Below are 11,961 nucleotides of genomic sequence, written 5' to 3'. Positions count from 1 at the left end.
GTCTGAGTCGCCCAGGCCAAGAAACCCGGGATGAGAACTCTTGATTCTGTCTCCACCATCCTAGTGCTGGCATTACAGCCTGGTTGCTCTTAGATTAATTCCCTTCCATTTAAAGTCCTGAGATCTGTGAAGGCAAACCGGGAGTGTCAGTTCTGTGGGTTCCTCGAGGTGATCAAGAACTGAGTGCCCAGAAACAACAACAACAAAGACTCAGAAGAGATGACAAACATTAAATGAGACAGAAAAAAAAAGCATTCAGCCAGTCGGGAAGGGTGGTTTTTCCAGAGCTGGAAGATTGTCTAATAGTTCCGGGTTGATCTTTTGTAGGGCTCAAGGGCTCTCATCTTCTTTACTTTCTTTCTCTATTCTTTCCTCCCCTTTTCTATTACTTATCTCCTCCATCCGGCCGGTTCTTGGCCCGGGGAGATAACGAAGGCGGTGACGTTGCGTCTCAACTGTGGAGTGGGATTGTTATCTATCTTTCCGGTCCGGCAGCCCCGCGTTATCTCTCCCCTGATCTCTTCTCTGACTATCTAGTCCCTGCTAACTCCTCATCTTCTGGCGGCCGCCTTCGTTACGATCCGGGACACGTCTCCTGGACTACGGGTTCCTCTTAGACTCGGAGGTCCCATTCCTCGCTACGACTGTCCTCAGGGCTTCCTGTCGCCCTCAGGCTAGTGCAAGCAGAAGATGAAAGCACGGAGTAAGTAATGACAGGGGGAACAGCGACTTCTCGCGAGTGGCGGACACTCGCTGGGCCAAGAACCCAAGCGTGGTCTCCAAAGCCTTTCTGGTCACCAATAATCCTTTCCGGCTGCAACATCCAGACCCCGGAAATCCGAAGCGTCGCGGAAGTGACGCAACACGTACGCAACGCGCGCGTGCCGGTGGTGCCGGGGGCGGGGCGTGCGGGGGCAGGGGCGGGGCAGGGAGCCGACTGACTGGAGCGGCGCTGGGAGCGGCTGTCGGACGCCGGCGGAGCCGCGGACCAGGTTCGGAGGGACGGGGGCTACGGAGGTGCGTTACCCTCGGAGCCGGGTAGCGGCGGCGGCGTCCGGCCGCGCGCTGACCCCGGGTCGCTCGGGTCCGCCACTTAGGCGGGAGGGCGGGTACGGAGGGCCAGGCCGCCGGAGCTCAGCGCTCGGCCTCTCCGCCTTGGCCGAGTTCGTCCCAGCTCGGCGGGACTCGGGCTCACGGGAGGACGCCGTTCCCCGTCGTCTACCGCCGCTCTCGTCCCGTCGAGTTCGGAGCTGGGGTTGCGGCCGGGAGGGTCACATTCGGACCCCGCGTGGGTTCTCGGGGACGGTGCGGGCTGCTGTGGCGCGGGGTTTTGAATACTTCTACTAGGTGGTAGTGGCCGAGGTTATGTGTGTCTCTGAATGAGAAGTCCTGAAGCTGAGGCAGGGGGAGTGCCGCGATTTTGAGGTCAGTCCCCGCCACATAGCAAGAGCCTCTTATGGGGTAAAAAAAAAAAAGAAAGAAAGAAAAGAAATGAATTAAGGCAGCCCCTGGTGCCGAACTGTTGAGAAGAGCCGAGGGGATGTCCCTCCATCCCCTCGCGGAAGTTCACTCCAAAGAGGGAAGCGCCTTGGAGACTAGGTCACTGGCAGCTGGCTGTGTCTCAGAGCTGATGACCAATCTCTGTGGTTGGGAAATGTGGGGCTGGATGCGGTAGGCTCCGTCAGCCTGTGGAGTTTAGATGGGACGGTTGGGCAGCAGAAGTTTACAGCATCACCTGGTTTTGTGTTAAGAAATCCGCCCCCCCCCGCCCTACCTGAAAGTTAACAGTTGGGCCTTTTAACCTACAAACCTAAAACTACTTTTAAAAGAAAGACCCAATTAGTCACCCACTTCAGTTTTCTCAGTATTTGGGAATTGAGGCAGAACAGCCTCGGGAGTTCGACATCAACATCAGCAAGGGCCACTTAGTTTGAGCCCAGCCTAAGTTACCCAGTGAAATTCCACCCCCGCCCTCCAGTCGCAGTTAAAAGAAAAAAAAAGAGTATCAAATAAAATTGGCTTGTCAAGAAGCTTGGTATAGCCCGGCGGTGGAGGCACATGGCTTTAATCCCAGGACTCGGGAGGGAGGCAGAGGCAGGCGGATCTCTGTGAGTTCGAGGCCAGCCTGGTCTACAAGAGCTAGTTCCAGGACAGACCCCAAAGCTACAGAGAAACCCTGTTTCGAAAAACCAAAAGAAAAATGAGAGAGAAGACACTTGTTACTTACGACTTTAAGGTTTAAACGTACGTGCTTGATAGGACCAGTTTAACCAGTTTCCTTTCAGTCTTTAGAAGAACTGTTGGGGGCTTTTCTGTCTGTCTGTCTGTCTGTCTATCTAGGTTGTGTATTTATTTGCTTATTTATTTAATTTTGGAGAGAGGCGGAGTCTTATAATGCAGTCCTGGATGGCCTGGAATTCCATATGTAGACCAGGCAAGACTCAGAACTTAGAGCAATCCTCCTGCCTGCACCTCTCAAGTGCTGGGATTGCAGGTGTGGGGCAGTGCCTGCTGTCCTTTTCTTTTGGTATGTGTGTTCATGGTGTGTGAATATGGAGGCCAGAGGCTAATGTTGCATATCTTCTTTAGTTTCTTACTAACCTTGGTTTTTGAGTCAGTGAACCTGTAACCGGGTTTGGCTAGACCCATAGCAGGCGGGAAAGCTACAGGATCTCCCAGTCCCTGCCTGCAAGTGCCGGGGTTACCGACAAAGCACACTTTTTTTTTTTTTTAAAGTGGGTCCTGAGGATCTGAACTGGGGTTCTCATGCTTGTGTGGCAAGTGCTTTGTAGATTTTGCTGTTTCCCCAGCCCTGCTTTTTGTTTTTGACAAAATGAAGTCGGAATTTATTAAGAAACAATTTTATTATAGATTTAGGCACAGGTGTTAAGGAGAGGGAGAGACACTTAAAAGGACAGTACACCTGCAGGGCACGGGTGTGGACATCTCAAGAGAGTCTCCAAGATTTACTGATTTGTTTTGTTTTTCAAGACCGGGTTTCTTTGTAGCCTTTACTGTCCTGATCTTGCTCTGTAGACCAGACTGGCCTCAAATTCACAGAGATCTGCCTGCCCCTGCCCTCAGTTCTGCTGGAAATTAAGGTGCTCCACTACCTCCTGGCAATTTACTGATTCTTAATCAGACAGTTAAGATGTAGTCAGGATTTGAATTTTTACTTGCTTAAAAAAATTAGATTAGAGAGTTGACCCAGTGGTTAAGAGATCTGGCTGCTCTTGCAGGTCTGGTTCCCTGCACCCACATGGTGGTTCACAACTGTCTGTAACTCCAGATCCTTCTCTGGTCTCCAAGGGCACCTGGCACACACATGGTGCATATGCATGTATGCAAGCAAATACTCACACATGAAAATTAAAACATTTTCTAAAAAATCACTGGGCAGTGGTGGCGCATGCCTTTAATCCCAGCACTCAGGAGGCAGAGGCAGGCTGATCTCTGTGAGTTCGAGGCCAGCCTGGTCTATAAGAACTAGTTTCAGGACAGGCTCTAAAGCTACAGAGAAACCCTGTCTCAAAAATCATAAAACAAAAGCAAAAAAAAAAATACAAAGGTAAACAGTAAAAGTACTTGAAAGTGTGGAGTGTTTGCCTAGTTTGCAGCATGGTCCAGGGTTTGATCCCCAGCACTACAAAGAAACAAAAGTAGCAAAAATATTTCAGTATAATTTTATCATGGAGCACTGAGGATTAAAACACAAGTCAGCCTTGTCAAGTGTGGAAGGTAGAAGAAGGGATCAGGGAATACCTCCCTAGTCTTGAAGAATTTGTAACAATTCAGACCAACAATCTGGAGCAGGAATTTTGGAAGCAGGTGAATGTATAAGTGTTGGGGGAGCAGGGACCTAGGAGAAGAGGCCACCCAACTATATGGAGTGGGTGTTGATGGAATATGCAGGGCGGAGATGCCAGTTGGAGCTTTTCTATGCTGGTGACAGGGCCAGGGAGGGCATGAAGCAAGGTCATCCTGCGGTTAAGATAAACTTTAAGCAGCAGCTATCACACAAAGGCTGTTGCTGTGTGTTTGAAGATGATTGTGTCCAATGTAGTGCTGGGTTAGGTACTGTTTTGCATAGCTGTCTTTTCTGGTCATTAAGTATTTGGGTTGAATTGTGTACTCATTTACTAAGATTGGCTCCATTATAAATATCCAATAACGGGAAATCTACTTTTATCTCTCCACTCTCAATTTATAGTGGACATTTATTGGTTCCAATAAGTACTTGCTGACTGCATGAGAACACTCCATGAACTTCTCCCAGTCTTTGGCTAGATACTATAGAATTTTAAATCTCGACTGTGTGCAGTTAAATCCTGGCACTCATTTTTATTGGCCGTGAGATAAGCATCTCTAGTAGAGGTTATCTGTGCAGACAACACTTGCGTGTCAGTAGAAATGCTGCTAAATGGCTTTCTTAGTCTAATAATGCAGTTACAACGCTAAAAAGGAGAGTTTTATGGAAATGGAATGGTTTGTGAATCTTAACCTGTGATCACCTTTAGCAGGCAACACTGAGAAGTAGTATGTACAGGGAAATTGACTTCTATCACACTGACTAATTTGTTTTTGTTTTTTGGTTTTTTTTGTTTAGTTTTTTTTTTTGAGACAGTGTTTTTTGTTGTTTTGTTTTGTTTTGTTTTTTGAGACAGGGTTTCTTTGTAGCCCTGGCTGTTCTGGAACTCACTCTGTAGACCAGGCTGGCCTTGAACTCATAGAGATCTGCCTGCCTCTGCCTTCCAGGTGCTGGAATTAAAGGTATGTGCCACCATGCCTGGCTTAACTGGTATTTTCTAATATTTGAATAAAGTTCCTAAAAGAAGAGGCTGTGTAGAAGATTCCCTGAGCAGGACAGCCTGACAGCTTAGTGAGACTCTGTCAGAATAGCAAAAGAAGACCTGCATTATCACTCAGTGGTGGGGCACTTGCCTGGCATGCTGGAGACTCTGATGGCTGCATTTATTTTTTTCAGTTATGTGTATGCGTGTATTTGTGTGTGGGTGTGAGTATGTGCACACGGTGTGCGCTTAGAGACCAGAGTTGGAGGTTGCTGGGAATTAACCTTGGGTCCTCTGCAAGAGCAGTACTTTCTCTTAACCCCTGAGCTATCTCTCCAGCATCATGTCTGTTTTCAGAGATTTCTGGGTTTGGTTTTTGTGTTTGTTTGGTTTTTGTTGTTTTGTTTTATCAAGACAGTGTTTCTCTGTAGCTTTGGTGCCTGTTCTGGAACTCGCTCACAGAGATCTGCCTGCCACTGCTTCCTGAGTGCTGGGGTTAAAGGCGAGAGCCACCACCGCCCAGCAAGATTTCTGTTTTTAATGAAGCTCTTCCCACTGGAGTGGGAAGTATAACTTCGATGGTAAAGGAGAGTGCTTTTTCCTTGTTTCTGTAACATACTTTACAGACTTTTGTTCTCCAGGGCAGCCGATGATTGTGATTATGATCAGTTAATTAGATGTAACAGACTCCTAAATTACAATCAGAGGGGCAAGCATTGTTCCCTGTGTAGGAACCATAGGACACTACCTGTTGAGGTGGGACTTCTTTGGCTGGTGTTCTTGGCAGGGGGTATTGGGTCACCTGGAGCACGTGCTCTGCGAGTACTGTACCACTGGTTTACCTTCTCCTGAGGCGTCAAATGATACAGAGGCGATTGTTAAAGGACCTGAAGCAGGAAAATAGCCAGAGCCTTGAGGGCTCTAACCTTAGGGAGTGTTGCAATGAGCGAACTGAGTAAAGTTGTGTTTTGTTTGTTTTGGAGACAGGGACTCCCCAGTACCTCTGGCTGTTGCGTGTAGTAGGAACTGCGGACCTCTTCCCACAGCCCGGCTATCTTTACACCAGAAATAACAACACACAAATTGTATTCATTTAAACACTGCTTGGCCCATTAGCTCTAGCCCTTACTGGCTAATTCTGATATCCCGATCAACCCATCTCTAATAAACTGTGTAGCACCGGTCTTACCGGGAAAGATTCACAGCATGTCTGACCTGGCGACTTGCTTCATTGCGTGAGTCTGCCCGGGAGAGGGGAGCATGGCCTCTGAGCTCACTTCCTCTTCCTCCCAGCACTCTGTTCTGTTTACTCCTCCCACCTATGTTTTAACCTATGAGGCCAAGCAGTTTCTTTATTGCTTAACCAATGACCTTCCTCCATCAGTCGCGGAACTCCCTACCATGTAGACTGTGCCACCACACCAGGTTCTTAAGTAGAGTCTATGGATCACTTTTCAAACTAGTCTGCTGAGTTGCCATTCAGTGTAATCATTGTAATTAAATTTATGGTATTTTAAAATTAAATGTGGGGATTAAAGTTTTTAAATGGGGTGGGGGCTGGAGAGACGGCCCAGTGGTTAAGAGCACTGACCGCTCTTGGAAAGAACCCAGGCTTGAATCCTAGCACCCACGTGGCAGCTCACAACCATCTGTAACTCTAGTCTCAGGGAATCTGGATGTCTTTGTAGTTTGTGATTTTAGCATGTACACAGGTAGCTCTGTGTTTTTTTTCTCTGATAAAAGTATTTATTTATATTAATTTACACTTCTGTAACCTAAAAAGTAACATTGGTTCTTTATATGAAAATTGTGCTGGTTTTATATTTTATTTTTATTCTTTTTGTTAGTTTGTTTGAGATAGGTCTTCACTTTGTAGTACTGATTGTGCTGGAACTCACTGTGTAGAACAGACTCACAGTAATCTGCCTGCCTCTGCCTCACTGGGATTAAAGGTATATGCCACCATATACCTTTTTAAGTGTAAAAGTAATGCATTTCATATGACCTTATCATACATGTCTCATAATTTGTGGTATTTTTGCTTAGGATACATTTACTATTTTCTGTGTGTTTTCAAGCTAAAAATACATAATGACAATATTTTCTCTATAGCAGTGAATATAGAATTTTCTAATTTTAGGCATGCTGTTTGCTAGAGCAGTCCCCCCCCCTTCCCGTTTAGATGGCACTTTGGAGCACAGTTTAAAGATGCTTTTAGAGATTGGACTTGAAACATTTATTAATGGATGACACTCTCTTTGTATTATGCCATAATTTTCTTAAGTAGACCCTATCTCTGGTAACACATCTTATTCCAGAAAGGATTCTTAATGACTTGTGAAGACTTGCCCAACCTGCTATTGCTAACATAGCAAGCGAGATGAGTGAGTGGATGAGTGATTTGGAGTAGGTGGAGAGTTAAGGTGGGATCAAGACCAGCTCTGTACCCAGTGCTTGGGCCGGAGTCTGAAGTTTCTGGCTGAAGGCTACAGAGGTGGCTGTGCTCTTCAGCAGCCAGTTGAGAAAGGAACAGAAAGGTTTAGTGACCTTGAAAGATAATCAGAAACTCCTCAGCTCTGCCCTTTAATTTCCGTGTGCTTTGGGAGGGCTGTGTGCTCTCTCCTGTCTTAGCTGAATTACTTCTGGCCTCATGTGATCCAAGAGTTTTGATCTTACCCTTCAATCAAGGGTCTGTTTTCACATGATCCAGTCTGCACGCTACCCTCAGAAGTAAAAATCAGCTTTTGCTTTGCTTTTGTGCTGTCTGGAAAGCACACAAAGATCTTCAGTAGATCTGTTTCGTGTTGTTGGGCAGTCAGAACTCCGTGTGTGTGTGCGTGTGTGTGTGTGTGTGTGTGTTATATAGAAAAGGCTGACAGGAACATGAGATTGACTGAAAGGATAGCAAAACCAGAGTAAGGATTCATTTCTAGAAGTAAGTTTTGAAATCCCAGCTTCAGCACAGATTGTTAGCTTGAAAAGCCCACTTGTAGGATTTATGTTTAAGGTGGAAACATAGCCACTCATCTTAGGTACATAGCCAGTAAGTCACTGCAGTTTGTTCTTTCAGTAATAATAGTTAGGATTTCTAGAGTGCCAGCATGGTTGGTGTGGCCAGGAGACTGTTCTTATTTACCCTTAGTAACAGTAGATGGGACCGTCCTTGCCTAAATACAGTTGTGTAATGTTGTGGCTCCTTAATTGCTTTTCCATCAACTTTTGACATTGTTTTTTAAATGTGTCCTGAAGAATGAATTGGACCAGTGACTGAAGATTTGACTATAATAAGGATAAAACAAGTGAGAATTCTAGAAACAGGACTGAAAGCTAATGAGATAGATTAACTAAGATCTATCACAGGGTCTGGTGTGCAGTGCAGTGATGCTGTATGTTCATAGTGTGCACAGACCTCTGGCCTTCATCTTCAGCAGTCCATGGAAGAAAAGAAAGACAGGAAAAAAACACTAAAGTTCTTTATTATTAGTGTCTTGAGATGTGCTTGGCTTCTATGTAGCAAATTAATTATGTTTCAGTCTTCGAACATTTTCTAGCCACTACAGTTGGAACCTAATGTGGCAATTGTGTAGTTTGTGGAGTTCAAATATTGTCTAGTCATGACTATATCACCTTTAATACTATTGAAGACATTCAGATGGCAAAATTGCTTTCACGCCCATATGTTAACCACTGACTCTTCTGCAAAACTTTGTTGTTACCCGCCCCACAAAATAGCATGCTTTGTGACAGAGACAGCGTTTAAATACCATATTTTAGCCATATATGTGTGTGTGTGTGTGTGTGTGCGCGCGCGCGCTAGGGATCAGACCCAGTACCTCATACTTTTTAGGCAGGTGCTGCACTGCACCCCCAGCTACACACACATTAACGTCACATTTATTCCGTTTCCCCTGTAATTTCTTTTTTTAGAAAATAAGTTTATTGTGTGTGTATGGGTGTCTTGCCTACATGTATGTGGATGCAGTGCCTGAGGAGGTCAGAAGATCCTCTGGAGTTGGGATTACAAGCAGTTGTGAGCTGCCATATGAGTGCTGGGAACAGAACTCAGGTCCTCTGCAAGATCAGGTAGTGCTCTTGCCATCAGGATGGCTCCACTAAGCCATCACTCAACCCTTCCAATAACTTTTTTATATGTATATATTTATTTATTTATTATGTATACAATATTCTGTCTGTGTGTATGCCTTCAGGCCAGAAGAGGGCACCAGACCTCATTACAGATGGTTGTGAGCCACCATGTGGTTACTGGGAATTGAACTCAAAACCTTTGGAAGAGCAGGCAATGCTCTTAACCGCTGAGCCATCTCTCCAGCCCCCCAATAACTTCTTTAAAATACAAACTGTATTTGTACGTGTGTATTCGCGAGTGCATATGAAGATCAGAGGACAACTTGTTGAAGTTGGTTCTCTTTCCACCTTTATGTGGGTTCCAGGAATTGAACTGAAGTCATCAACCTTGTGCAGCAAGTGCCTTCACCCACTGAGCTATCTCACTAGACTCTAAAAACTTCTTTTATATCATTTGTTTTTGATGTTTTTCTGGGGACGGGGTTTCTCCGAGCAGCCCTGGCTGTCCTTGAACTCACTCTATAGACCTGGCTGACCTTGAACTCACAGAGATCTGCCTGCCTCCACTTCTGGTGTGCTGAGAATAAATGTGTTAATTACCACTGCCAGCCTTTGTTTTTTGTTTTTTGTTTTTTTGACAAGAGTTTTGCTAGCTAAATCAAGCTGCCCTTAAACTTATATCTTCCTGCCTTGGCCTTCTGAATGTTAGGCTTATAGGCTTGTGTGGCTTGCTTGCTTTCTTCCCTCTTTTCTTTTTTTCTTTCTTTCTTTCTTTCTTTTTTTTTTTTGAGACTGGGTCTTATGTATCTCAGGTTAGTCACCATTCACTGCTTAGCTGAAGATGACCTTGAACTCCCGATCCTCCTGCCTCCACCTCCTGGGTGCTAGTGTAAGTTGTACGGAACCTTGGACTCTTCCATGCTAGACAAGCACTCATCGACTGCTGCCTTCCAAGCATCAAGCTTTGATTTTTACCTCTTCCCAAATTTCCCTCTATTCCTCCATAAGCACATTCTGGGTTTTTTTTTAATTTTTTTTTTATTTTTTATGTATACAATAGTCTATCTGTATGTATAGATAGGCCAGAAGAGGGCACCAGACCTCATTACAGATGGTTGTGAGCCACCATGTGGTTGCTGGGAATTGAACTCAAAACCTTTGGAAGAGCAGGCAATGCTCTTAACCGCTGAGCCACCTCTCCAGCCCCCCCACATTCTGGGTTTTGCCTTTTGCTGGAGTCACCTCCTTTTATAATACTGTTCCCCGTTTTCCGGGATCTGGACCCTCCTAGTGAAGTACTTGAGAAGCTCTTTGGTGCATTTGGGATAGTGCCTTTAACACCAATAGTTCACGCTGTTTCTAGCTCTCCATTTCCTAGCTGGAGATCGGCAGGCTTCTGTCGTACTCAGAAAAGGGCATCTCAGCCTGTACGAGCACTTGTTGATCTTCAAGGACTTGGGCTCACAACCACCTGTAACTGCAGTTCCAGAGAGCGTGTTGTCTTGTGGCCTCTGTGGGCACCAGGCACATACGTGGTACATAGACATACATGCAAACAAAACACCAATATGGATAAAATAAAAATAATTGAAAAAAAGAAAAAGGCACCCCCTCCTGGGGTCAGGAGCCGAGATGAGTGGCCTCACACCTGTGGTGCTTTCTTTATAGCCGTGGTATCCAAGGTGGCTCCCAGTAACATCGCTTAGGACCTAGATAAACTCAGATTCTCACACTGTGACTTAGAAGTATATGAGAAAAGGTGAAATGGCTGAAGCAGAACTGAGTCAGACAGGACTGAAAACAACCCTCCTGGGGTGGAGATGCTCTATGTATCACAAAGTACTGCTACTCGGGTGGAGCCGAGTCTGTTTGCTTACACACTTGGCGAGCAGTTGCCCATCTGAGTGCTGGCTGCTTCTCTGGAGAGTATTGAGAGAGGAGGTGCTGACTGGGCTAGCACAGCTGCATAACTGTGAGCCTTAGAAATGGCGTTCCAGAGCTCTAACTTTGTTCACGGGAGGAGGATGTGGCTGAGCAGAGCACAGCTGCCTGGAAGTCCTGAAGAATGCCGCTGCACTGGCTCTGCTCCATCTAAATTGTGTCCCCCGGGATTGATTATCTTTGGACAGAGCAGTGTTTACATACTTTGTTTGGTAACAGTGAAATGGAAACCTGACGTCAGTCGTATACAAGAAATACTGCTTTTAGAAGGAGTGCTTCAGGCGGGGAAGTTGATAAAACCTGTATACAGATTTGAAATGCCATGTGTTTATGTGATGGTGCCTTCATAACATAAAAGTTTGAGACCAGCCTGGTCTACAAGAGCTAGTTCCAGGACAGGCTCCAAAACCACAGAGAAACCCTGTCTCGAAAAACCAAAAAAAAAAAAAAAAAAAAGAAGGCTAAACGATCATTCAAAAAGAGCTCTTGCGAATCAAAGGGAAAATTTAGAGATAGAGACATAAAACCAGTGAATATCAGTGGTTAATTTATTTGAAAAAAGTACAGGTGGTAACAAATACCAATAACACGTAGGGTGCTGAGGAGAGGACTCAGCGGTTAAGAGCGCACACCGCCATCCCAGAGAACCTGTGGCTCCAGCCCCCTGGGACCCGATACCCTTTTGTGGCCTTCTTGAGCACCTGCACTCACGTGTGCGTGGACATCCCCCGCCCCCGCACATGTATCATCTAGTTAAAAATAAAATCTTTAAAGACAAATATCAATAACATTGGTTACATGTTGACTAGCAAAAATTAAAGTTTTCTAACGCTGTGTCAGAGGCTGTGGGAAGTAGGTTGCCTTACCCCGGGAGTGGGACGGCAGGCACCTTTCTGAGGCCCATTTGGAGGCCTGTGTCAGAATGTCAGGTGCATGCACTGGGACTTTCCACTTGTGTCAAGAAGGCTGCTCAGAGTTTGCAGAGAATCTGCCCGTGTCCTTGTCCTGCCAGCTGCCAACCAGTCTCAGGCTTTTTATTAGTACTGTCTCTCTCTATAAGAATATGCCTCATTGTCACATGTAAATGCTATTTTCCACTCTGTTTTTGCCCATCTATTTTGGTCACAGGTGAGGTCTTTAAAAA

At 45.6% G+C, this 11,961-nt stretch overlaps 1 protein-coding gene across 5 annotated transcripts in view; it reads left to right on the top strand.

Annotated features, from left to right (window-relative positions):
• The first annotated feature begins 909 nt into the window (after positions 1-909).
• The window catches only part of Rabgef1 (RAB guanine nucleotide exchange factor 1), a 51,142-nt gene continuing 40,090 nt past the window's right edge, over positions 910-11,961 (top strand). The window contains exon 1 of one of the 5 annotated variants that reach the window (XM_075977758.1): positions 910-1,017. The gene's annotated coding sequence lies outside the window, so the exon portion shown is untranslated. Of the gene's footprint in view, positions 1,018-1,406; positions 1,426-11,961 lie in introns of those variants that run through there. The other 4 variants (XM_075977761.1, XM_075977780.1, XM_075977771.1 and 1 more) reach the window with 4 other exon arrangements.

Source organism: Microtus pennsylvanicus, chromosome 1 (genome assembly GCF_037038515.1).
Source record: "Microtus pennsylvanicus isolate mMicPen1 chromosome 1, mMicPen1.hap1, whole genome shotgun sequence".
Classification (NCBI taxonomy): domain Eukaryota; kingdom Metazoa; phylum Chordata; class Mammalia; order Rodentia; family Cricetidae; genus Microtus; species Microtus pennsylvanicus.
Note: the sequence above shows the minus strand (reverse complement) of the source record. Positions and strands in the feature narration are given on the sequence as shown.